This window comes from Aquarana catesbeiana, linkage group LG03 (assembly GCF_042186555.1).
Source record: "Aquarana catesbeiana isolate 2022-GZ linkage group LG03, ASM4218655v1, whole genome shotgun sequence".
Taxonomy (NCBI): Eukaryota; Metazoa; Chordata; class Amphibia; order Anura; family Ranidae; genus Aquarana; species Aquarana catesbeiana.
This window is the reverse complement of record NC_133326.1, coordinates 502,583,859-502,611,416: the sequence shown is the minus strand read 5'-3', so window position 1 is coordinate 502,611,416 and position 27,558 is coordinate 502,583,859. Positions and strand designations below refer to the sequence as shown.

Sequence of the window (27,558 nt, the reverse complement as noted above, 5' to 3'; positions counted from 1 at the left end):
ATACGCAGATGATGCCCTGATATATTTAGATGGACGGGAAAGCTCTTTTGCAAAATTAATGCAGGTGGTGGAGGAGTTTGGTGTGGTCTCGGGACTCAGGGTGGGCTGGGAAAAATCGCAGGCCTTGGCTATCGGTCCCCCCTCCCCCTACAACTATCTACAGAGGTCATGCATCCAATTGACGCCCTCCCTTAAATACCTTGGTATCCAGATACATACTGATCTCTCTAGGTACGAGGAACTTAATGTCACCCCTATAGTCCAACAGATGACGGAGAAATTCCGTACCTGGTCCTCCTTACCTCTCAATTTAATTGGTCGCATAAACATATTTAAAATGATCTTTCTGCCAAAATTTCTCTATAGTTTTAGGGCCTCCCCCGTTTTCCTTACCAAAAAATTATTTACAAAACTTGACTCTGCCCTGTTTACTTTCATTTGGAACGGTAGCCAACCTCGTATAGCCAAATCATCTTTACAAGCGGCCAAACCTGTAGGTGGATTGGCTTGCCCAAATTTGAGGAACTATTTTCTTGCTTCCCAGCTCACTTATATCCATGATTGGTTGCACTCTGACCCCCAAACTCCATCCACGGCTTTTCTATTGTCTCTATTTGCATCCCTTGCCTCCTTGAAGGACGAACTACATAGGTCCAAAAAAACGGGTGGATCCAGATTTTCTCCCGCAGAGGTTTGCTTTATGGCCTGGAGGGAGGGGGGAAAGATACTGGCACAATCCCAAGTCGATATCTCGCCACAGACTCCTCTGTGGCGGAACCCGAACATTCCTGAGCTCTGTGGTCATCCAGATTCGATGTGGTGGGCCCGTTATGGGATCACGCACCTCTCTCATATTTTTGAAAACAATATATTAATGTCTTTTGAATCCATTCGACTTAAATATAACATTGCAAACAAATTTTTCTTCAAATACCTTTTATTGCGACATGCCCTCAGGACACAGTTTGGTTCATTGACCATAGGGCTCAGGGAATCCTCCATGGAGGACCTTCTGTCCTCTCCAGAGATAGACAAACTTGTGACGACCTTCTATGGGCGCCTTCAGGTGATGGGTGCGGATCCTTTTCAGAACTCTCAACGTAAATGGCAAAGGATTATGCCTGAGCTTTCTGAAGAGGACTGGGAGGAGGCAGTGGAAGTGTGCTTTCAGGATATCATCAGTACGGCTGATGTCCTGATACAATTTAAGTTTATACATCACTTACACTATACACCTGCTAGGTTGGTTACAATGGGACTGGGTCGGGATATTGCATGCGCTAGATGTAAGAGTATCGCTGCTGATTTCTTTCATATGTTTTGGGCATGTCCCGGGCTTACAGCCTTCTGGAAAGATGTTTTTTCCTTTTTCAGCCGTAAGTTACATATACCGCTGCCGCAAACTCCAGAGGTCGGCCTCCTGGGAGTACTAAATGATAGTGTTCCTCGCACTCATGCTAGGATGTTAATACGTATTTTATTGTTTTATGCACGTAAAACCATTTTATTGCACTGGAAAGATACTGAACCCCCTTCGGCCCAAGCCTTCTTCCGTATTGTACATGGGACCCTCCCCAAATTTAAGTTGATTTACAAGAGCAGAGCATGCCCTGGGAAGTTCACCAGGATCTGGCAGCCTTGGCTGGATGTTTCAAAGGACTTCTGGGGGGAGGTCCTCTCCTCACAGTTGTCTCAGTGAGGAGGCGAGGAGATGTGTTCTTAGCAAACATTACTTGACATATATCTTAATGTGGATGGAAATCTGTATGCGTTCTGATGAGGGGTTGTTCCACAAGAAGCGCCATAATTATACTGTAATATTGGTGGTCGCGGGTGACAGATGTGTGTATGAGTGTGTGTATGAATGGTGCGAGTTGTTTCTGGTTGGGATGTTACTGTTCTGTACAGCTGTACTACTTCATGATTTTTGCTATATTCTCAATGATCAAAATACCTATGACATACATGTATGTAGGACAGTTTATATTATTGGTCTTCTTATTATTTCATCGTTTTTCTTGTATTATTTTTATTGCAAAAATCCAAAAATAAACACCTTTAAAAAAAAAAATATTATAGAGGGCAGCGCCGTTTATGGTCTCATCTTACTTATCTATTATGCAATTAGACCCTTAGGGGTACTAATTAGAGATAGGCAGCAGCTCTTACTCTGTCCTAAGCGCGGATTTATTCTTTTATACCCTTCAGAGTTTAATTCTTTGGGTTTTAGATTTGAGGACAAATTTTACTTTGATCGCTGCCTCCCTATGGGGTGTTCTTTGTCGTGTCATTATTTTGAGTTGTTTTCTTCCTTTATCGAATGGGTGATTCGTCAAAAAACTGGCTTGGATTCGGTTTTGCATTATCTTGACGATTTTTTGTTTGTGGGTAGGGCAGGGACTCATGATTGTTTATTTTTATTCACTGAGTTTCGTATTCTTTGCAGGGAATTTGGTGTTCCTTTGGCTGAAGAAAAATCTGTTTATCCAACTTTGTGTTTAGAGTTTTTAGGCATCCAAATTGATACGGTTGCTATGGAATTTCGGCTTCCCATTGACAAAGTCTTGCGCATTCAAGCATTGTTAGTTTTTGTTATGTCTCAGAAGAAAGTTCGCTTAAAATTATTGCAATCGTTGCTGGGTTTGCTTGCGTTTGCTTCAAGAATTATGCCCATGGGTAGAGTTTTTACTAAACGACTTTATCGGGCAATTTCAGGTATTACTTATCAGTCTCACTTTGTTCGTATTACGTCTGCAGTGGTGGCAGACCTCAGGGTATGGCTTGATTTTTTGCGTACGTTCAATGGTTGTTCAATGTGGCAATTTCCGTTTTTGCCGGCATCTGCTTTGAAATTTTATACTCATGCTGCGGGGTCATGTGGTTACGGAGCATTTTGGGATGGCCATTGGTCGGCTGATGTTTGGCCTGAGTCATGGAAGTCTAAGGGTCTGATTAGTAATATTGTGTTATTGGAATTGATTCCCATTTTAGTGGCTCTTGATCTTTGGGGTTCTCAGTTGATTAATAGACGTATATTGATTCATTCTGATAACAAAGGGGTGGTTTATGCAATCAACTGTTTGTCTTCCAAATCATTCTGTTATATCTATTTTATGTCAAATTGTGTTTAAGTGTTTGACTTTTAATATTTGGTTGAAGGCTACATATATTCCAGGAGTTCAGAATGTTATCGCTGATTGTTTATCCCGTTCACACATACCGGAATTTCAGAGATTGGTACTGAATGCAGATCCTGTCGGTCTGGTTTGTCCTCCTCATTTATGGTCGATGGTATGAATCCCATTTTTTCGTCTATTCGGAATTCCTATTAGATTGTAAGCTCTTCTGAGCAGGGCCCTCTTAATCCTATTGTATTGTATTGTATTATAACTGTATTGTCTCCCTTTTATATTGTAAAGCGCTGCGTAAACTGTTGGCGCTATATAAATCCTGAATAATAATAATAATAATAATTCCATTGCGCCTTCTACTTGGTCTTCCTACTGTACGGCATGGAATTTATGCATTCCTTTTTGGCCTCCTCTCATTGCTCTTCTCATTGTTTCTCAGAGCAGTTAGTTTTGTCTTTGTTGAGTTCTTTGATGTCGGCTTCTTATTCCTACTCTTACATACCGTATTTATCGGCGTATAACACGCACCGGCGTATAGCACACACCCCAATTTAGGAGGGAATTTTAAGGAAAAAAAAACTTTTAGGAGGGAAGTTGAAGGGAAAAAAACTTACATTTAAATGCCCATCATTGCAGCCTTCTCAGTGCAGCCTTGCCCCAGTGCAGCCTTGCTAGTGCAGCCATGTCAGTGCAGCCTTGTCAGTGCAGCCTTCCCCAGTGCAGCCATGTCAGTGCAGCCTTGTCAGTGCAACCATGTCAGTGCAGCCTTGTCAGTGCAGCCTTGTCAGTGCAGCCATGTCAGTGCAGCCTTGTCAGTGCAGCCATGTCAGTGCAGCCTTGTCAGTGCAGCCATGTCAGTGCAGCCTTCCCCAGTGCAGCCTTGTCAGTGCAGCCTTCCCCAGTGCGGCCTTGCCCCAGTGCAGCCTTCGATCCCCTGTCCCTGCTTCCCGGGCTTCAAAATCGCCGACCGTGATTTGAAAATGGCGCCGCCGGCGCCGAAATACACAGAGCCGGTCCTCGGCTCTTTCCGGCGGCTCTCGTTCACTTTCGGCTAACCCCTTAGCCAGAGCGGAGCTATCCGAGTATGTTCGGATAGCTCCGCTCGGGACTACGAGTGGAGCCGAAAGTAAACGAGAGCCGCCGGAAAGAGCCGAGGACCGGCTCTGTGTATTTCGGCGCCGGCGGTGCCATTTTCAAATCGCGGCCGGCGATTTTGACATTTTGACAGCTCGGGATCGCAGGGTATCGGCGTATAACACGCACCTGCGACTTTCCCCTGATTTTAAGGGGAAAAAAGTGCGTGTTATGCGCCGATAAATACGGTAGTTAAGACATTGGCTGGGGTATCCTTTTTTAGACGTTTGCATGGGGAGTCTTCCTGTATGCAATTTTTTACAGTGAAATGTGCGTTGAAAGGATATCGAAAACACCATATGTGTGCTGATACCAGATTGCCGATCACATCTGATTTGTTATTTAGGATTGGTGATTCTACTAGCAATGTCTGTGTCAGTGTCTGTCTGTTTTGAAGCCTTCTTGTTTAAAGTAGCATTTTATTTGTGTTTTTTCGGGGCCTTTAGGATTTCTGAGTTGTTGCCGGCCAAAGCTATGGTTGGCTTTGGTATTTTATTCCAGGATGTTCATTTAGCATCTGGTTCTCTTTCAATATTTTTGAGACAAAGCAAGACTGATAGGATGGGGAAGGGTTGTTGGATTACGTTACAATCTACTGCTGGTAATAAGTTTTGTATTGTTGAATTGGTTCGTCAATATTTACTCTTACGTCCAGCTGGTTCTTCTTATTTGCTAGTCCATGCTGATGGGAAGCCTTTGACTGTATATCAATTCAAATCAGTGTTGAAGAAATGTCTTTTTAAATTAAATTTAGGTCATCTGCATATCACTTCTCACTCTTTTCGTATTGGTGCAGCCACTGAAGCAGCTAAGTATGGTTTCAATAATTATATAATTAAACACGTAGGTAGATGGAATTCTAAATGCTTTCGTTCCTCTGTTCGACCTAATGTTTCTTTTAATTTCAGGTCACATTCATAATATCTGGATAGTCGGCCATTCCTTTGTTTTTTGGGCCAAGCATAGGGCCGATCGTAGGAACTATGGCTCTAATCTCAATATGGAATTTGACGCTTTTAAAGTTCTTTGGTTTGGATGTAAAGGAATGCTGTGGAGAATGTTCCGTGATTCTTTGTCTTCTTTGCATGAGAAGTGGCCATTGCCTCGGGTTATTATTTTGCATTTGTCTGGCAATGACATTGGTAAATGTAACACGTTACAATTGCTTGCTCAAATGAAATTGGATCTACAATGTTTACATGCTGTATTGCCTCACACCATTCTAGTTTTTTCAGAAATAATTCCTCGTAAGGCTTGGCTTATTTCTTCTGAGTTTCATTACGTTGAAAAAATTTGCAAGCGTGTTAATAGAGCGATGGCCAAATTTATGCCTTCTGTAGCTGGTTTCTCTTTCCAGCATATTGATTTAGAAGGAGGTTTGGCTGGCTTCTATAGGGAGGATAATGTCCATTTGTCTGACATCACTCTGGACATTTTCAATCTTGATATGCAGACCTGTGTTGAATTGGCTGTCGCCCGTGGGGTGTGCCAGGCTCTTTAATTACGCCTGGCGTGTGGGATGGTGTTTTTTAATACGTACTGTATTAGCTTGAGCTTGTATATAGCTGAGCTATATATATATATATCTATTAGTACTTATATGTGAAATGATTTGAAGTGGTTATTAATAAATTGATTATTAAAAGATTGATTATTTTATAACTGTTATTATTAAATATATTATATACCTATAATAAAGGGTCACGGCCTATTAAACCACAGGTGTTGCAGTAGTGAGTTTATTGTATTACTTGTTCTGTCTATGATCCCATAAAGGGGAAAGGTGGGGCAGAATGTCCCCATCCCAACACTTATGGGATCATGGCAGACAATATAAATAAATTGATAGGTTAATATATTTCAAATACTTAACTGATTGGCAGTTTTAAATCAACCAATCAAAAGTTGTCATGCACAAGTCAAGGTAGGCTATATAAAGACAGAAGGCATCATTAACGGGCAGAGGAGAGAAGAAGCCGTTATTATAACTTGCCCGCCCTACCCTCCCATTTTATCTTTGTCGTGGCCCTATTATGAGGTAATTTAATCCCTCTCCTCGAGAGGGGATGTTTTTATATTCTTTTGGATTGGTGTGTTTACTGGGATGTTGTTTTTTAATATGTACTGTATTAGCTTGAGCTTGTATATAGCTGAGCTATATATATATATATATATATATATATATATATATATATATATATATATATATATATATATATATATATATATATATATATATATATTAGTACTTATATGAGAAATGATTTGAAGTGGTTATTACTAAATTGATTAATAAAAGATTGATTATTTTATAACTGTTATTATTAAATATATTATATACCTATAATAAAGGGTCACGGCCTATTAAACCACAGGTGCTGTAGTAGTGAGTTTATTGTATTACTTGTTCTGTCTATGATCCCATAAGGCTTTAACATAACAAAATGTGGAAAAAGTGAATCGCTGTGAATACTTTCCAGCACTGTAATTAAGGACCCTTGAACACAGATGACATGTTTGGAAACTCTTTGTACCTTTGGTGTCTAGGAAGAGGCACCTTCATAGAAATTGGATTACAAGATATACAGGCACCCTCACACTACTTAGTTTACAGAGTAGAAAAGCACCTTCACATTACATACACTATATTACCAAACGTATTGGGACGCCTGCCTTTGCACGCACATGAACTTTTTTTTAAAGGGTAAGTTTATTAATTTTTCAGGTAAGAAATTACAGTAATCAAAAACATTCTTGTTACAGAGGATAACATTCAATAAATGAAGAGACAGTGACATACATTTTCAAAAGGATTGGCTGCTAAGCAACATTATTTACATTACTAGCATTCCGTATATTCAGTAAAAGAAGAAAAAGAAAAAACAAGAAAACTAAGCATACTCAACATTGTAAGTATAGTAATCCACTTTTATTAGCGTGTTAACAAACTCAGTACCTTTGCTGCGTAGCAGTATTTTTTTTTTTTATTGATAAAGACATAAACCATTCCTGGTCTCATCTATCCTGCCTTTACACCTCTATATCTCCAGATACCGATTTAATCCAACCAGCCCATATTTTGTTAATTTTTTTTGGGCACCCCCTGGAAATGTAAGTCAATTTATATTTTGGAAGGGTTCCATTGACCAGGTCCACCCAATATTGGAGGGACAGAGGTCTTGTATCCTTCCAGAGTATTCTTAAAAGAGTCTTGTTGGCTTCAGACAATTCCTCCTCCCCAAAGTCCCCCAGTAGGCATCTGGCTGGGGCACATATATTTGGAAGGGCTAATTTTTCCTCTAATAGGGCGTACACACGGTCGGACTTTGTTCGGACATTCCGACAACAAAATCCTAGGATTTTTTCCGACGGATGTTGGCTCAAACTTGTTTTTCCCTACACGCGGTCGCACAAAGTTGTCGGAATTTCCGATCGACAACCACGCGGTCATGTACACCACGTACAACGAGACTAGAAAAGGCCGGTTCAGAACCAAGCGTGGCACCCTTTGGGCTCCTTTTGCTAATCTCGTGTTAGTAAAAGTTTAGTGAGAGACGATTCACGCTTTTTCAGACTCGTGGCTTTCAGATCGTTTTCTGCCGTTCAGTTTGTGCTTGTGGGTTTGTATCTGCTCTTCAGTGCGTGCAAGCAAGTTCCGCGTGACTTTAGGTAGTCATTGTATTCTTGTTCGTTCGTTACTGGTTTTCAGGTCGCTCTTCACAGGCCTTGCTGTTCTTCAGTGCGTTCTGTTACTTCGTTCTGAGCAGCCGACCATTTTCTAGCCATGTTTCGTATGCGTACTCCTCGTAGAGTTCATGCTGTGCGGGGGCTTGGTGTTGGGGTCCTGACCTTGACACAAGTCCAGTCCATGAACAGGGTGAGGAGGAGTTCATGGACCAAGAATTGGTTGCTTCAGCGTGACCAGTTCTGTCATATGCCTTTGCTCCGTGAGATCCGTGAGAATAATCCTGATGATTTCATGAACTTTCTCAGGCGACAGACCCCGTGTTTCACCGTCTGTTGGCTTCGCTGACCCCCTATATCAGCAGGCAGGATACCTGCATGAGGCAAGCCATCACTGCGGAGCAGAGGTTGGTCGCTACCTTGCGGTATTTGGCCACAGGGAGAAGCCTGCAGGACCTCAAGTTCTCGACAGGCATCTCCCCCCCAGGCTCTGGGTATCATTATCCCAGAGACCTGTTCTGCCATCATCCAGGTCCTGCAGAAGGAGTATATGAAGGTAAGATTTTTATCCTTTTATATCACATTTTATTGTATTTAATGTTTGATAATATATTGTATTTCTTTCCTCATTCCCTAATTACCATGATTGTAATATGATGTGAATGTCCCCTTTGTCCTCATGCATGCTGGATTTTTAGGTAATTATTATTTTAGGTCCTTCATACATATTTGCCCTTCAATAACCTCTCCAGCATGGTGTCTCCTGCCCCTATATTCACCTCATGTAGTCACTTAACAATGTATTTTATCAGCTCTATAGTAGTGCTTTACCCCAAACACCCCCTAAAATGTTTGGAAATGTTATTTTTTATTTAAATTCAGGCAGAGTGCCAGAGGGTTTTTTTTGTGGTGTCCCCAAATTTTTTGTAACCCTCCCTCCCCCAACTGCTAAGTCAGCTGACCCCAATTCTCTATCCTCAATCATCTATCTGCTGACTTTGCCAAACCCATACACACTATACCCACCTCTTTACTGGTCAGATTTATGGATGAATTCCCCAAAGCATGTAGTGCAAGGGCCTGCCTGTATACTTTCCAATGGTACTGTTTAAAGTTTTTGTATCCTATTATTATCTTGCTAGGTAATAGCAGAATGTTCAAATGTGCTCAAATGTGTACAGTGTGTATTTATATCTTTGTATTATGACACTTCTTACCTGTCCAGTGGTCTGCCAATAGTGTAACTATAGAGGGGCAGTTCCAAGTAATACCCTGTATTTAGGCATTCATCTCTCAATGAAGTGAAGAGGGTTACCTGTCCAAGAGTCCCCCCCCTATAATGTTAGAAATGGCCCATGAGGGGGGGGAGGGGGAATATGATAGGTGTACCTTATACTTTGGCCTTGTTAAATTCCCCTTAATAAATGCTATCTGGAGGTTGCCCCATAATGTTTGTGTCTAATGAGCTTGCCATGTTTCTGTGAAAAAATAGTAATGTTTATTGTTTTTTCCTCAACAGTTTCCTTCAACGCCACAGGAATGGCAGACTGTGGCCTCCCACTTTGCCCAGCGGTGGGACTTTCCTAACTGCGGAGGGGCAATTGATGGGAAACACGTCCACATCGTCCCACCACCCAACTCGGGGTCGTACTATTATAATTACAAGGAGTTTAATAGTATAGTGATGTTGGCGGTGGTGTTGGCTAATTACGAGTTCTTGTATGTGGACGTGGGGAAGAATGGCCGGATGTCCGATGGTGGAGTGATCGCCCAGACGGAGTTCTACAGGCGTCTCCAGAATGGCAGCTTGGACTTGCCACCTCCAGAGGACAATGTTGAAGGTCTCCCATTTGTGTTAGTTGCTGATGAAGCATTTGCGCTGGGTGACCACCTGATGCGGCCATTCCCGATGAGGACCCTCACCCCGGAACAGAGGGTTTTTAATTACCGGCTGGCCAGAGCCCGAAGAGTGGTGGAGAACACATTTGGAATCCTGGCCAGCCGGTTCGGATTATTTCTGACACCCATCCATATGGCGGAGTATAAACTGAACCATATAATACTTGCATGCTGTGTTCTCCATAATTTTTTAAGAAAACATTCAGCCAACTATGCTGGCTCAGTTGGGCCTGAGGCCGGAATCCCAAATCCATCAACACTGACGGCGCTTGAAAGTGGCCGTCCTGGCTTGCCCTCCCTGAGTGCCCGTGATGTCCGGTTACGCTACCTGGAGTTCTTTGCGGGTAGGGGGGCTATCAATATGCCAGACAATCTGTGAAACCTTTTTCAAATAAAAAACAACCAAAAGAAATTCTTTGTGGACATTTACTGCTTGTGTTTGTTTTAGCTGACCCTGACAGAAATGTGTTGAGTGCAGAAAATGTCGTGATTGGGTAACCTTATAAAAAACAGTGTTGGCTGGTACTTCCTAAATGCAAAAACACATTTCACTACAAGTGCACTTCCAACTGCACTGAACCTGCACTTGTAGTGCAAAGTGTATTTGCCCTTAGGAAATAATCCCCATTTTTGCATAAAACAGCAATTACATCACCCCAAAAGTGTTGTAGTGTTGAGACAATAATCCACACATTCTTGAGTAAGGCACTTTTTTATACCTGCACAATCACATGTGCATTTACGAAAGGTTTTTAAAACAAACCAACATGTTTGTTGTATAACAATTTTTGCAGTAGCATTATCAAAAATCGAAATATCCATTTCAGATAAAACAGGCCTGTGTAAAACCAACAAGAAAGCCAAAAAACTTGAACTTACAAAGTTCACATTTGGTAGAACTTGAAGGCTATATCAGACATGAGTATTTAGGAACTGGGTTTGATATAGCGTTCAGATGGGGGGAAATCACCCCTGGAAAAGCCAAATTTGGAAGATGCACACCAATTTACGAATGTCAACATGTGCTATCTGCCATCAGGGGGGATCAAGGGACGTGTTTTGGGGGAGCAAGCCCTTCCTCAATGCTACTTTATAATTGAGGAAGGGGTTGCACCCCCAAAACGCGTCCATTGATCTCCCGTGATGGCAGACAGCACATGTTGGCACACTGTGTGCATCCTCCAAATTTGGCTTTTCCAAACATTGAAAAAAATTTTGGAAGATTGGACCACAATAAAACAGGTGATTTTGTGGGGTTTAAAATCGCCCCAAAACATCAATGATGTTATTATTTTTTTTAATAACATCACTGATTTGTTGCTGTATGTTGTGCAATTCGAGATTACACCCCATGATCTCCCCGATCAGTATCTGGGCACTTTCAGATGTGAAACGTTCTCTCTCCCTCACATCACGATCACCTAAAAAGAGATAAAGAACAAAAAAAGGTCTCAAAAATCTGCCACCATCCATCTCTTTTACCTGAGCCTGTGGTCACAGACACTCACCTGTTGTGGTGCCAATCTCCACCACATCTTCTTCTTCCTCCTGCTCAGCTTCTTGTGTTTGCGGTATTTCCCCTTCTTCCAGAGGTGGGGGGTCTGTGTTCTCCTGGGATGAGGGGTGTCCTCCGAGTCTTTTCTCCCCTATGTAAAACAAAAATGGTATACTTAGCACACAGATATTTGATGGCAGAACTAAAACTAGGAAACATTGCTTGGAAGTGGGGTACAATTGTCTATTTTAGCAGAGTTCCAAGATGTATATTTTTTATTGCCCTTTGTCAAGCTGCAATACTTTACCTGTTTGGTACAAGCTTCACAGATGTAGCCCCCCCTATAGTATACACTGGAGCACCTGTGTGCCCCCCCCTAATAAAAATGGTGTTCTTGTGTCCCACACTAGTGCTCCAGTGTCCAGATGTGAAAACAGCTGCTCAGTGTCCTCTCCTTACACACAATCTAGTTGGCATTTCATTCTAGTAACAAACCCATCTACCCAAACAAATATTTGGCATCCAAGTAGGCCCCAAAAAATGTGGGAAAATGCATATGGCCTAAACAATGGTGTTCTAGAGGCCGAAAGAAAAATGTTTGATACGAACGAATAATGGGCCCATGAACATTAAAGTTGCCCTTTTAAATGTTACAATTAATAAAAGCATATGGAGCAGCACAAACGTAATAAAGACAGAAAGAATAGGAACACAGCACAACTACTTACTTTTTTGCAGCACTCTCCGGATCTTTCGGTACTGGTCTGGCTCTCTCAACTTCAGGTCCGACCACCGCTTCCTGAGCTGATCTTTAGATCTTCGTACCCCGAAATTCCTCTCAAGACTCCTGACCACTTTCGCCATGATCTTGGCCTTTCGGATGTTCAGGTTGGGGTAAGGCCCATATTTTCCGTCATAGTCGGACTTCCTCATGATGTCGACCATCTCCAACATCTCCCCAAACGACATATTTGTGGCCTTAAAACGTCTCCTTCTGGATCGGGACATGCCTGGATCCGGCCTTTCCTCCTCCTCCTCCTCGTTGCTAGAATTAGCATGCACCTGCTGTAACTCCCCCATCATGCTCTTCACCCACTGTGCCGAACGAAAAGAGGCGGGGAATAGACTAGAAAGAACGTCAGGGGCGGGCGGAGTTACATGCATGCGCAGTGTGTATAAAGCGTAACACGCGTGCGTATTACGTACGATCTGTGAGCGGAGGAAGGAGCATTGGACGCGCCGATCGTAAGAACGAAGGTAAGAGACAAACTTGTGCCTATACTGCTTCTAGATTGAGGCCTATATTGTAACAAGATTAGGAGAGTTTTGTCTGACATTAGGCTTTGTCTTGTGTTGTGTCTTGCAGTGAACATGGATATCTTAATGAAAGACAATGACTTCATGTCAGTATTCGTAGAGATGCTAAGTGAGCTGCCCTGTCTGTGGGAGATTACCCACCCCCATTTCAGGAACCAAGCAAAGAGGAAGGCAGCACTGGAGCAATTGTGTGAAATTGTGAAGCAGGTGATTCCCACGGCAGACATCACTTATTTAAAGATTTTCATTGGTGGCCTGAGGAGCACATATCTGAGGGAGCGCAAGAAAGTCCAGGATTCGCAGAGATCCGGAGCAGCAGATTACATCTTTGTCCCCAGGATGTTGTACTACGACAGGCTGCACTTTCTGGCAGGCCAGACTGAACCCAGGCCATCCCTCTCAAGTCTTCCTTCCACGCTTCCTTCCCCCCCGGCTGAGGCTTCTGACGCCCAACCTGGGCCTTCCAGGCAACATGTGGAGGAGCCCAGATTGAGCCAGGTATAGCATTCCTCTAAATATTTCTGCTTGTCCAATCAATGATGTTAACTAGATGTTAGTTGGGAGTACTAATTTAGGATTGTGATTGATGATGCAAAACATTACAACTATGTCCCTTTTTCATACACAGGGAAGTCTCAGCCAGGAGGTGGCCGGGCCGAGCCGGCTGGCTGATATCAACGTCCCTCCACCCCCCCTGAAAACAGAAAGTGGCAGTAGGAGGAGTACCCTAGAGGAGGCTGCTATAGCATTCTTTTGGAGGGCTACAGAGGTCCTGGGAGCACCCCACACCATGGAGGAGAACATTGCTGCCTTCATAGCCTATAAAATGCAGAGGATGGAGGAGGGCCAAAAAGTCATGTGTGAGGCCCTCATATCGGAGGCTCTGGAGAAAGGTATGAGGGGCCAAATTACACCTCACACACATCTTTGGGATGGTCCTCCTCCTCCTCCTGCAGGTCCTCCTCCTCATCCTCCCTCTCCTCCAGGTCCTCCCAGTCCTCCTCCAGGTCCCTCCAGTCCTCCTCCTCCTCCAGGTCCTACTCCTCCTCCTGCCACATCTCCAACTGCACAGCCACAGCCCGGAAGGAAGCGTGGAAGGAAGACCAGACAGTGATTGCCCTGGATCCAGTCTGGTCGGCCAAAAGATGCAGCCTCTTGTGGTACCACAGCCTGGGGACACAGATGTCATCTGCTGCTTTCCAGATCTCTGCGAATCCCGGACCAGACTGCCCTCCCTTACATATGGACTCCTCAGGCCACCAATTTTGATGTTGAAGAATTGATGTCTGCCGTGGGGGTCCCAGGCTTCACTAATTGATCCAGTGTTGCCTTCCTCTTTGTTTGGTTCTGATCCCTTAATAAAGGATTTTTGTTTTGAATTATACTCTCCTATGTGTTTTACTTCAAAAATGACAGTTTGTTTGTGAGAATTCAGGTACATTTCAAATATACAATGTGAAATGAACAAGGGACACCAACAACAAACAATCTCCTGGAGATTAAATAATACAAGATATCAATGGTGTTGGGGTAACTTGACACACAAAACACAGACAAAAATATTCTGGAGTAAAAATAAAAATAACATTGAACAAAGATCAGCCTTGGAAAAAATTCAAACATTAAAGAAAAAAAAGGCTGAAAATCCATAAAAAAAAAAAATTAAAAAAATATAAAACTGTCAGATGTGACAACTAATAACAATATATTCAGGGAATCCCACTAAAAAAACACAAATAAAAGTTTGTGAGAAGTGTGTGTGAATATGAGCAGCAAAACTACTTAATTCTTGTCACATTATAAAGAAGAAGAGAGTGCGCTGTATTAAACCATTTTTAACATTGCAGCGTGACGAAAGTGCTGTATCCATTGCGAACGCTAAGTTTACCAGAACGAGCTGTCCCGTGTCGGAATTTCTTCTGAGCATGCGTGGCATTTTGTGCGTCGGAACAGGCCACACACGGTCGGAATTGACGCGATCGGATTTTGTTGTCGGAAAATTTTATCTCCTGCTCTCCAACTTTGTGTGTCGGAAAATCCAATGGAAAATGTCCGATGGCGCCCACACACGATCGGAATTTCCGACAACACGCTCCGATCGGACATTGTCCATCGGAAAATCCGACCGTGTGTACGGGGCATAAGAGTTTTAAGATTGTTGCCCAAAACTTCTCCACCTGAGGGCACTGCCATACCATATTAAAGTAATCTCCTAGCTCCGCCCTACATCTATGACATTCTGGTGTTCCCACCCTGCCCATCGTATGCAGGCATGTGGGTATATAGTATACCCGGTGGAGATAGTTAAACTGGATAATTTTGTCCCTAGCCGAAATCATCAACGGCAACATTGAGTTGACGACCTTGGCCCAGGAGTCCTTTGTAAGGGATGGGATATCAGTTCTCCACTGAGCCTCCACTCTGTCCATCCTAGGTGAGGAAGAGGTCAGCAGGGCGAAATAATGTCTCGAGGTAAGTTTTGAGTGATCTTCCTCTAACAGTAATTTCTACAACTCAGAATGGGTTAGCTGAACCTCCAGAAGACCGTATTGGGCTGCCACTAAAAATAGGTGTTGGCAGGGCTTTTTTTCAGGGGGAACTTTGTGGAACTCAGTTCCACCACCTCTGGCTCAGATCCTTTGGTGCCTGCTCACCACAATCACTTGTAAACACAGAAGTCTGGTTTCTGTGTTTACAAGTGACAGCTCTGCACTCTGTATGTAATGCAATCCTGGTATTTAATGCCCCTTTAAGACCCTCCTACTGTTTTCATGAAATTTGACTGAACACACCCACTATTTGATGTGATTTGGAGTGTGTGTGTAGGGGGGGGGGGGGGTTGTGGGGGCGTGGTTAAGTTCCAGCACCTATTGTTTGAGAAAAAAAGCCCTGGGTGTTGGGGCATTTATATTCAATTTGAATATCTCTGCAGGTTCTAAACGTTTGGCTACTAAATAATTGGTAAACATATTTGAGACCATACTGGGCCCAACATGCTCCATCAGGGATTTTATGTCTTTTATATGAGTATACCATAAAGGAGCGTTCAGGGCTGTTGACCTCTCAAAACACTCCTCCTTTAACCATAATGGGCTCAGTCACCAGAGTGTATAACCTTGAGACCGGCTCATGTTCATGGTGAATAACAGAGGGGAGTGGTCTTATATGGCTCTTGGGAGATATCTTACATCAGCCACCCTCGGCAACACTTCCCTAGTCACAAAACACATATCTAGTCTGGATAAGGTGTTATATAAGGAGGAGAAACATGAATACTCTCTCGCATCAGTGTTCTTCCAGCACCACACCTCCACCAGATCATACTGTTCTGCACATGCAGCCAATGGTGGGGCACATTTAGATACCATCTTGAATCTATCCATAGTTGGGGATAGTACTGCATTTAAGTCCCCTGCCATGATAATTGGGCCTTTTGCCACCTGGATCACCTTTGCCATTACTGTATCCCACAATGCAATTGTGAACGGTGGTATGTAAAACGCCACAAATGTGTGGAGGGTATTATCTATGACGAGGATCACTATTACAAACCTTCCGAAGGGGTCTGTTACAACCTCCTCCAGGGTACATAGTAGCCCTCTGAAGAGCCATAGTTTTAGAGCCTACCAAATGCGTTTCCTGTAGGAAAATTACATGAGGATTACGCTTCTGAATATAGTTAAAAACTAATGCCCTTTTAGTTCTGGAGTTAAGGCCTCTTACATTCCAGGACAGGTATTTAAGAGTATTTAGCGTTGGTGTCATATTGAACTGTGTTTATGTTGGGAGGCCCACCATAGCGGGATAATGGCAGAGGGCTCCTCTGGAGCGTATATGGTAATACATATGACAGGCCACTGGGTGGGTAACTTACAATAGCAGTCATTACTAGCTTAGCATAGGTAGTTGCATAGTTAGGTAGTGGATTTTCAACATTTTGAAAATCATAGAAGAGAGAGTAATACGGATAAAAAAAAAAAAAAAACTTGTGTCCCCAACTTGGTAGTTAGTGATCCAGAACATAGGAACACAACCCCCCCATCCCCCTCCCTGCCCGCAGTCCCCAACATACTACAGGCCCCTTCCCCAAACATCAGTGTCACCCTATCAGGGGGAGTCCTTTCTTATCCAGCCGGATAGAAAGGGGAAGTGTGATAGCTTGGTGAGCGGCTGAGCGAAACGTGAACCGCTTTCATTGTTCATTGCAGCCATACAACAGTGCATTATTTTTAAATCAGGAGCCTCTATTCATAGGTAAGGCACACCAGGAAACTGTAAAGGTTCCATACAGGGGAGCAGAAAGGATTCCTTTAACACAGCGCTTGCCATGTCAGGTGCTACTCAGTGATTCCAGACATCTGTTAGCTTCCTTAGGAGAGGTAAAGAATTGTACTTTTCCCTTATGGATCACCCTAAGCCGGATATAACATACTGTATGGTAGGCTACGCTCACGTAGGCATTGTTTCACACTCTGGAATGCTGCTCTTTGCTTCTGCGTTGCCGCAGAAAAATCTGGGAAGATAGTTATGCAGTTATTATTGTAAAGTAATTTCTGCATATTGTGAGCTTTATGAAGGATAGTTTCCTTGTCCCTAAAGTATAGGAAACGGGCTAGCATGGGTCTGGGAAACCGGCCTGGCTGTTGGGCTCTCAGCGGGACCCGATGCGCCCTCTCAATGGAAAACAAATGGGAAAAGGAGTAAACTCCAAAGGTCTGCTTAATCCAGGTCATTAGGAATTCCTCCATGCCCTCCGGGAATCCCAGAAAGCGCAGGTTATTCCTGCGTAGTCTGTTCTCGGTGTCTCCGAGCTTGGCTTCCCGGGACTTGTGGTCCGCCGCCACCTCTCAGACCGTCACCATGAGGGGGGTCAAATCACCTTCAACCGCACTGATGCAGTGTTCAGCTGTGGTGACACGGTTCCTAATTTTGTGGACATCATCTTTTAGTAGGGCAAAAGCCTACCAGCCTACTTTAACCATTACATTACCGGTTACCACTTAACCCTTGAACTTCCAGCCTGTCCCCTATGGACTAAGTTGCTCAGCCCTTTATATCTCCTGTTATATATGGACTTGTGTGTTTGCGCTTACAGTTACCAATACTCTGTTTTTAGTAGGGCAAAGTCCATCCGGATGGTCTCTATTTGGGTCAACAGGGAAGCATGGCAGCTTTTAATGGTCGCCATGATTTGGGACAGGGATGGTTCTCCTACCTGGGAACCTGAGCCTGTGGCCTCTTCTGCTGAAGTTGGGACTGGGATTGCTAAGGGGTCCATAGCATCCATCCAGTCTGCCTCCCCTCCTGCCCAGGGCTGGTCCGCAGCAGCCGCTGCATGCGGCCTCTCCTCTAGGTGTCGGGCACCATCTTGGGTGGTCTCATGGGCAAAATGAGCGAGCCTTTCCGCGGGCGACGGGTCTATGCTAGGTCCGTATTTGACCATTATTGTGTGCCCCGGGTGTTCCCCAACACGTCTGTGTGGTTGCTTCCTAAAAATTCCGGCGTATGGCTGTGCAGGATAATGCAGGATTTTGGTGCAGCTCGGAGCTCAGAAGAAATGCTGCTCACATACCGGAAGTCGGCACGCCCCCCCACGCACATGAACTTTAGTAGCATCCCAGTCTTATTGAGTTACCCCACCCTTTGCAGCTATAACAGCTTCAACTCTTCTGGGAAGGCTGTCCACAAGGTTTAGGAGTGTGTCTATGGGAATGTTCCAGAAGCACATTTGTGAGGTCAGGCGCTGATATTGGACAAGAAGGCCTGGCTCACAGTCTCCACTCTAATTCATCCCAAAGGTGTTCTATCGGGTTGAGGTCAGGACTCTGTGCAGGCCAGTCAAGTTCCTCCACCCCAAACTTACTCATCCATGTCTTTATGGAACTTGCTTTGTGTACTGGTGTGCAGCCATCAGTGGCGGTGCATCCATTATGGGCGCAAGGGCGCCGCTCCCTCCCTCAAGCCACCCCCTCTATGTAAAATGGATAGATTCATGCATTGCATGAATCTATCCATGGCCGCTGTAGCCACCCCCATTCAGGCATCCGGCCCCTTTTCGGATGCCGGGCGCCTGAATTACAGTGACGGGGTGTTTTTTTTAAGCACCTGATTAGAGCCATAGACTCTAATAGGCTTCAAAAAAGTGAACTGCGAGCGCAGAGCATTGTGCTCAGAGCCCACCCAGGTGTGTTAGCAAAGCAATTGAATATTTGCTTTTCTAACACTAAACCGCCTCTCCGCCAATCAGGAGGCACAGATCTAATACCAGTCACCTGATTGGCTGAAGGCAGAGGCGATCCCATTGGCCGCCTAGCAGAACAGGAAGAAGAGATGCAGGGAGGACACAGAAGCCATCGTGTGACCCGCGCTACCCGTCCCACAGCTCGCCACCATCACCCGCTGCCTGACACGCCACCACAATGGGGTAAGTGCCAGGTAGACAGCAGCCAGGCAGGGGGGGGGGGCACAGTGGCTGCATATTATGGACACAGAGGCTGCATATGATAGGCACAGTTGGCTGCATATAATGGGCACAGTTGGCTGCATTTGCTGGGCACAGTTTGCTGCATTTGCTGGACAAAGTGGCTGCATATGATGGGCACAGAGACTGCATCTGATGGGCACAGTTGGCTGCATATTACGGGCACAGTTGGCTGCATATTATGGGCACAGTTGGCTGCATTTTCTGGGCACAGTTGGTTACATATGATGGGCACATTGGCTGCATATGATGGGCACAGTGGCTGTATATGATGGGCACAGCTGGCTGCATTTGCTGGGCACATTTGGCTGTATATGATGGGCATAGTGGCTGCATATGATGGACACGGTGGCTGCATTTGATGGCACAGTGGCTGCTATTGATGTTTTTGGTTTAGTATTTTTCAGTTCGTTTGCTCCCCCCAAAAAATTTTAAGCACCAGCTGCCACTGGCAGTCGTGTTAGAACAGAAAGGGCCATCTCCAAACTGTTCGCACAAAGTTGAAGAGCATGAAATTGTCCAAAACATCTTGGTATGCTGACGCCTTAAGAATTCCCTTCACTGGAACTGAGGGGTCAAGCCCAACCCCTGAAAAACGACCCCACACCATAATCCCCCTCCACCAAATGATTTGGACCAGTGCAGAAAGCAAGGTCCATAAAGACATGGATGAGCAAGTTTGGGGTGGAGGAACTTGACTGGCCTGCACAGAGTCCTGACCTCAACCCGATAGAACATCTTTGGGGTGAATTAAAGTGGAGACCGCCAGCCAGGCCTTCTCGTCCAACATCAGTGCCTGACCTCACAAATGTGCTTCTGGAAGAATGGTCAAACATTCCCATAGACACACTCCTAAACCTTGTGGACAGCCTTCCCAGAAGAGTTGAAGCTGTTATAGCTGCAAAGGGTGGACCAACTCAATTTTGAACCCTACGGACTAAGACTGGGATACCATTAAAGTTTGTTTGCGTGTAAAGGCATGCATCCCATTACTTTTGGTAACATAGTGTATGTGCGTTTCTGGGGTTAGCAAGACTTTTCAACTGCAGCGTAAAGCGTCACTTATTGTAATATTCCTGGTTCATACAGTTCTATTTAAGAACGTTCTGCATTTGTCTATTCAAGCACTGGCAGTGAATGTCTCATGTTAGTGTGCAGCTTGCTCATCCATCACTAGGTGGCTTTTTTCACTTACAGACTTGAAGAGTCTTTGTTTCAAGAGGGAGGAAGCAAAGGAAGCATCTCCACCCCTACAGCCCACAGGCACGTCCTCTTACTCAAAGACTAGAGAAAGCATTTTAGGCATAGTGCCCAAGCTGCCATGAGGAGCAAGGAGTGAGAGTGTCGCCAGCTTTCTGTGTTCACAGGGAACACCTGGGGTGGGTGAACTGCCACTGCTCATCTAGACAGGACCTCTTCAATGTGCACATTCATGGAGAAGTTTTGAGCAGGTAAATATTTCTATAGATGCAGCTTTAAACATTGTTTTGCGTAACTAATATGTAGTCAATGTATTACTTCCTAGACTGCAGTAAGCACTGCCTGACAACCTAGTGTCTCCGTTCTTGAAGTAAGACCCCCCTCGGGCACTTTAACTCTTAGCAGATTATTTTCCGGGGACAATGCTGTAAAGTGGTCTTATTCACTTTACGAAAGGCGCTAACTCAAAGCGAAGTCAAGTTTTCTTTGCTTGACCATACGTAAATAAGAAATTTGCAGTAGCAAATGTATCAATATTTGGTGCACGACCAATTCCCAGGACTTATTACAATACTAAAATAAAACAATATTGTGTGGAATAATTGAAAAATACAATAGATATGTTTACTATTGTTCTGATACTCTCATAAACATAGTCTGCAATAATTGAGCATTTATTTACTTATTTTTACATATTTGTATTTTATTTTTATACATTACATATTGTTGTATATATTATTTTTACGTATTATATTTATTTCGATGAGGAAACCTTGGGCTAATGTCAGGTGATTCTGCCACTAAGGACAAATTGCCAGCAGCTAATTTGCTAAAGAGGCTGCCTGTCTGTCCCTATGAAATCACCCCTTCTGCAGCCAGACGCAACGAGATGTTGCAGTGTTGCTTACCTGACTGTTGCTGAATCTTAATCGCTAGCCATGGGAACTACATCTTGCTGCGTCAGCTACAGTGGGAGTGATTCTATAAGGACAAAAAAGGAAGCCTTTTTAGCCATCCTGTTTCTGTTGATGTCGAAAAAAAATTATCGGTGGCAAGGTCACCAGTGCAAATTTGCCAGTCTGACATCAACCTTAGCTTTTTTTTTTAGCATAGGCTTTTCATATTTTTTATAGTATGCATATTGTTAGATTGAAAAAGCATCCTCTTAGTACTGTTTTATAATATAATTTTTTTCTGTTTCATTGTTTTTATTAAAATGTTTAAAAAGTAGGTTAACATTTCAGCAGTGAATCTTTGATGGCAAATTCAAGTAAAATCCCGCAATGCAGGCAGGACACATCCAAGAGAAACATACAATAAAAGCACACATGGTGAATGCAGTAAACTTGTGTAGGTCAAAATGTACTGTCATATAGACCAAAGATAGTCAAATAGACTGGGGAGAGGCTGTTCTAGATCAATGATTAAAAATAAAGTAGTTATGTTACTTTTTTTAAATGTTTATTGTAGCATTTTAAAAAGATTTTATGCTTTACATTGTATCCAAAGCTTGTGTCCCTAATTTAATTTAAACCGACCATGTGTATGCAATGACGGGGTCCTTGAATAGTTGATAAATATTTGTGTGAATATTTGTTGGTTGTAAATGGTAAGTGACTGATCACCCTGTCCCACATCTCCTTATCTCATCCTACAGGAAGTGCACCCTCCCAGTTTATGGGTGCATGGACCTTATCCTATTCTAAGTCAGCAATAAAAATAAGTATAACAGTAACTAACAGTAATAACATCTGGGGATTCAGTTATTGTCGATTTTTAACTAGTTCACTAGCACCATATGTATTAAAATGGTGGAGTGGTGGATGCATATTTTTGAATTGCTGTTTATAAGGAGGGCCAGTGCACCTGATCTGAGCTGTCATTGAATTACTTAGATCACATATACAGTGTGCAGAGTTGATCGGAGTAGCTCTGTACCTTGTGATTGCTGTGATTATCAATCACAGCAATCACAAATGTAAATCTTCTAGTGTTACATTTGAGAGCCCTCCCCCTCCTCCTCCCACAATGGAGAAAGGGGAGAAAGTAGGCACTACGAATAAAGATTAAACTATTTGTAACCCTAAAAAAAAAAGCTCTTGTTCCCTTATAGCAGATTGTGCTTGTGCTGTCTAATCTGCCCCTTTCTAAACTGTAAAATAGCTGGCTGATCCAACCACTTCCTGTGTCCCCCTCTCCGTACTGACCATGATAATCATGGCTGCTGAACCCTGATTACCGTGGTCAGTTTGCATGCCTCCATCATCCCATTGTTCTCCTCTTTCCCCCCTCCTTGCCTGTCTGCTCCGTGTATCTGTGTCTGTCTCTCCACCCCCCCCTGCTGCTATAGGTAGAAAGGTAGAAAATTAAACTTTCAAAATGTCATTGCCAGTCCCTCTTGTATCCAGCCATAATGCACAGTTTAATTTTTTTTTTTAAACAATACCTCTAAATACCTTTTTTTTTTTTAGATATTTTCAGGCCGGTCACATGACTCTCACACCTCCGATCCAGGGCTACAGTGGAAGGGGCTGAGCAGCCAGCACAGCGATCACATGGCCTCCCGGCTGAGGTTAGAGGGAGATCTCGGCCCCTCCCGCTGTAGCTCTGGATCATAGTAGGAGAGTGGCGGAGAGTCACGTGAAGATCTCTGAAAAAAAGGTATTTAGAGGCTCTGTTTTGAAAAAATACTTACACTGTGCATTATGGCTGGATACCAGAGAGGGACTGGCAGTAACATTATTTATTAAGGTTACAAACACTTTAAGTAAATGAAGAGATCATAGCAAGCAGCAGATTTATGGTGGGGGATTTTAAGTGATTGTGGGATTGTTTTGTTTAACCCTTTCACCCCCTTTGCTCTCCTGTACACCTCATCTCCACCCTGTCTCTTTGTGTGATCTGCATATTAACCCCATTCATCTCCATCCTACCACTGTATGTGATCTGTACATTAATTCCTTCACCTTTTTTCTCCCACTGTGTATGTTTGGTCTTTAGTAAAAATGGAAAAAAAAAAGCCAATTGGTTATTAAACACCACCTAAAGAAAGCTAAATGATATTTGATTAAATGTTTTAGGATTGAATGACAGTCAAACTATCACAGCAATTGTCAGTCAAACTATCACAGCACTGCAAACTGAAAAATTGCCTGGTAATGAAGGGGTATTACAGGCTGGTAGTCATGTGGTTAAAGGGGTTGTAAAGGCTTGTGTTTTTTCACCTTAGTGCATCCTATGCATTAAGGTGAAAAAACACCTTGCAGTCACCAGCCCCCTAGCCCCCCCGTTTTACTTACCTGAGCCCTGAATTTCCGTTGGTGCGTCCCCACCGTCCCTCTCTCCATGGGTTCCTGGCTCTTGATTGAATAGATTGATAGCAGCGCAGCCATTGGCTCCTACTGCTGTCAATCAAATCCAATGATGCGGGAGCCAGGGGGGCGGGGCCAAGTCCTGCATTCGGCCTCTATGGACGCCGAATGCTGGACTCGGGGGCGCGCCCGCAAGGTAACCCCCTTGGGAGAGCGCTCCTCCAAGGGGTTTATCTAATGCGGGGAGGAGCCGAAAGAGCCGCTGAGGGACCCCAGAAATGGATGTTCGGGGCCACTCTGTGCAAAACGAGCTGCACAGTCGAGGTAAGTATGACATGTTTGTTATTTAAAAAAAATAAAAAACGATCCTTTAGTATCACTTTAAGAGAATCATTGAGCATCAAAATTGGTACTTCCAGACCAATCACATTCCAGGCAGGTTCCAAGTGTTCACCAGTGCTTAGTGGAAAATCTTTGCATTCAGACTGCAAAACATTTCTTAGCACTGCATGGCTTTAACATAAACTGACTGCAGTGCCTGTGGCTGACAAGCTGCATTGCACACACCAGCACCTTCTCTTCCCCATGGTAAGCAATAGACAGTATACTAGCTGCAGCCTGGATGCTGGATCCTCATTGCACACAGCACCCATGGATAGTTAGATTTTTACAGGGAAAATAATACAGGAATTGCCATTGCAGACTTGATTTTTTTTTAAGTGTACCTTAAAAGAGAAGTGTGTTTTTTTTTTTTTTTTGGCCCATTTATACTTACCTAGGTGGATGCAGCATCGGTCCAATGCTGCATCTGTCCCTCCGCCGCCTCTACACTGAGAACCGAGTGATTGAATATCACAGATGGCTCGGTTCTCACAGATCCCTGAACGGAGAGCTGCTGACTGTCAATCAGCGTCTCTTCTCTCTGCTCCTCCACGCTCACTGGAGCGCTGAGCTGTGAAGGGGTGGAGAGTGGCCGTCTCAGTGTCTCAGTGACTCGCTGAGACCGGCATCAGTCCAGGCACCTGGCGGATCTAGACTTTACGTGGTGCCGGGATTCCTGTGAGGTCAGTCCGCTCTCTGCTGAAAACAGGTCACAGGAGTACAAAACGAATTGCACTCCTGTGACCCATAGGAGAAGTACAGCCAAACCAGCTCAGGCTGGACTTCTCCTTTAACAAGTTTACAATAATAAATTCCTGAATATATACTGCAGATTTTCAAAAAAGCTGTACCATTGATCCTTAAAAAGGAATTCTTGAGCTCCAATCAAGTGCTTTGCCTAGGCATCATTTTGCAGGTAATAGGAAGCATTTTCCCAGTCTTCTCTTCTCCAATCAGACTATACATTGTAACCTTATAGCAAGTCACAAGGGGAGAGATTTCTTCATATTTCTAGTTGTGCTACTTGGACAGGAAGTGAAGGAAAATGTGCCACCGGTGGCACACAGACAGCAATAAATACCTGGCAGGGACATTAAAGTGGATGTACACCCAATGTCATCCTTTCTAAACTACTGCTATAGGGGTTATCTATAAGGATATACATGCCACCTGCATGTATCTTTACCTGTCAAATGTCTCCCCTCTGTCTGTTATGAGAGCCGAAAAACTGCATATTCTGTGGGTGGGTCTGTTATCTGGAGCTCAGTGGGTGGAGTCGTGATGTCAGTAGACTCCCCGCCCACCTCTACACTTCCCTTGGCAATATGCATTTTCTCCTGTGTATTTCTTACACTAAACTTCTGCTATGATCTCTAACATCCAGTGAAAAGATAGGAAAGTAACCACATGACTTCAGCATGCCAAAACATCCTGAGGTGTGAAACAGCCAATCCTTACAGAGCTGCTGAAGAAAGGAGTGGGGGAGGGAATTAAAAAATAATGCCTGTGTCTTAGGCTAGTGCACGAGATATGTAAATCACCTGTCACTCACAGCAAGGGGGAGGATTTGACAAAGTTTTTCTCAGTTTGTCAAGATTTTTCTCACTGAACAATAAAAGAGGATTGCTCAGAGCTGGATTAACTCTTTGTGGCAAGACTGGGCTCAAATGATAGGAAATCTTATACTCTTCTACAGTATGATATATAAAAAAAAAAATTTCGGGTTTACATCCACTTTAAGACGTTGCTCTATCTAAAAAAAAAAAAAGTTTTATATATATATATATATATATATATATATATATATATATATACTTACACACACATATATATATAGGTTTAACTTTGCATACTCTTTAAAATAAGCCATACCAGTGCCCACATTTCTTTCCTGTAATGTTTCCTTTAAGTGGTGCAGGATGGTTGTGTTATATAAACTGCAAATAATGACATCTGACATGAATGGACTGTTTCCTATTTATCCCCAGTCCTGCTCACTGTTAATCCATTAATCACATAGTGTTGTTAAAACAAGTTTTTCCTCTTAGTTACACATAAGATTATATCAAGCGTAACTTGTTCTTTACACCTAATTTATTATATGTCGAAAGCCAACATTTTCTTATTTCAGTTTTGGATTGTCGGAAAGTGTAATGCCCTGTACACACGATCGGACATTCCGACAACAAAATCCATGAATTTTTTCCGACGGATGTTGGCTCAAACTTGTCTTGCATACACACAGTCACACAAATTTTGTCGGAAATTCCAAACGTCAAGAACACGGTGACGTACAACACGTACGATGAGCCAAGAAAAATTAAGTTCAATAGCCAGTGCGGCTCTTCTGCTTGATTCCAAGCATGCATGGAACTATGTGCGTCCGAATTGTGTACACACGATCAGAATTTACGACCACGGATTTTGTTGTTGGAAAATTTGAGATCCAGATCTCAAATTTTGTGTGATGGAAATTCCGATGGAAAATGTCAGATGGAGCCTACACACGGTCAGAATTTCCGACAACAAGCTCCCATCGATCCCATGTACATTACAAGGCTTTTAACAAACTTTGTTGCAGATTCCTACCTTTTGTTATTCTTAAGAAATCACTGTTCCTCTGTGCCCCTGTGCTGAGTGGGACTAATGGAAGTGGTTTCATAATTATCAATCAGCTGTGCACCTGCGGGGCACTAAGGAGGAAATCTGCAGGGCCTGCATCCCTTTAGACATGTTCCCGTTTGGAGTATCTCACCAGAAATTAAATTTTTGTTGCAGGGGATGCCTGAAATCTGACTTGTATCTTAGGCAGACTTCTGGGAAAATTGGTGAGCCAATCACACAAGCAGGAAATTATGTTTCTGGGGGGCGTTCTGTACACATTCTGTGTACAGAACACTTTCAGGTAGCCATATTGCATTGCATTTTCAGAAAATTACAGAGCTGCAGATTGGAAAGGAAAGGTATTTTTAATAACATTTAATTACAATATGACTTAAGTTGCAATTGTATATGCTATACTATTTTTTCTTCATTTGCTATTTTTATCCCCACAAAATTGGAGTTACCCTTTAAGGCAGAACTAAAGTCTAAAAAGTCTAAAAGTCTAAAAAAATTGCAAGCAGACAGGTTGTTTATTACAGAAGAGGCATGCAATGGCAATAAAATAAACCTACCTGCCTGCTCACAGTCTTCCTTAGAGTGTAGACTGTCTGTGCATGCACAGCTCAGTATCCATTCTGGTGCTGTGCCTGTGTGCTGAGATGACTGAACTCCCTCTGGGGAGAAGATGCCAGCACCAACGAGGGACCTCACGGGTGTCGGACCGTTGGAATTAAGGCTTGCCATAGACAGAGTGATTTTCTTTCCTGCAAGGAATCCCTCCCTCGGAGCTCTTGTGGGAGAACACATTGATTATGACTAGCGGCTATAGCAGCGGCTAGCAATAATCGCATGTAAAATCTGACAGGCTGGTTGTACCCAAGTTGATGGATCAATTAACTTGGGTACATTCAGCCTGCACTT

General features: G+C 43.5%; 1 protein-coding gene and 1 long non-coding RNA gene across 2 annotated transcripts in view; both read left to right on the top strand.

The window, feature by feature from the left end:
- The window catches only part of LOC141134606 (uncharacterized), a 34,917-nt gene extending 27,751 nt beyond the window's left edge, over positions 1-7,166 (top strand). Inside the window, exon 3 of the long non-coding RNA XR_012243233.1 lies at positions 7,029-7,166. This is a non-coding gene — a long non-coding RNA (uncharacterized lncRNA). The remainder of the gene's footprint in view (positions 1-7,028) is intronic.
- A 13,231-nt stretch (positions 7,167-20,397) lies between these two features.
- Positions 20,398-27,558, top strand: part of SMIM3 (small integral membrane protein 3) — a 79,303-nt gene continuing 72,142 nt past the window's right edge. The window contains exon 1 of the mRNA XM_073624071.1: positions 20,398-20,592. The gene's annotated coding sequence lies outside the window, so the exon portion shown is untranslated. The remainder of the gene's footprint in view (positions 20,593-27,558) is intronic.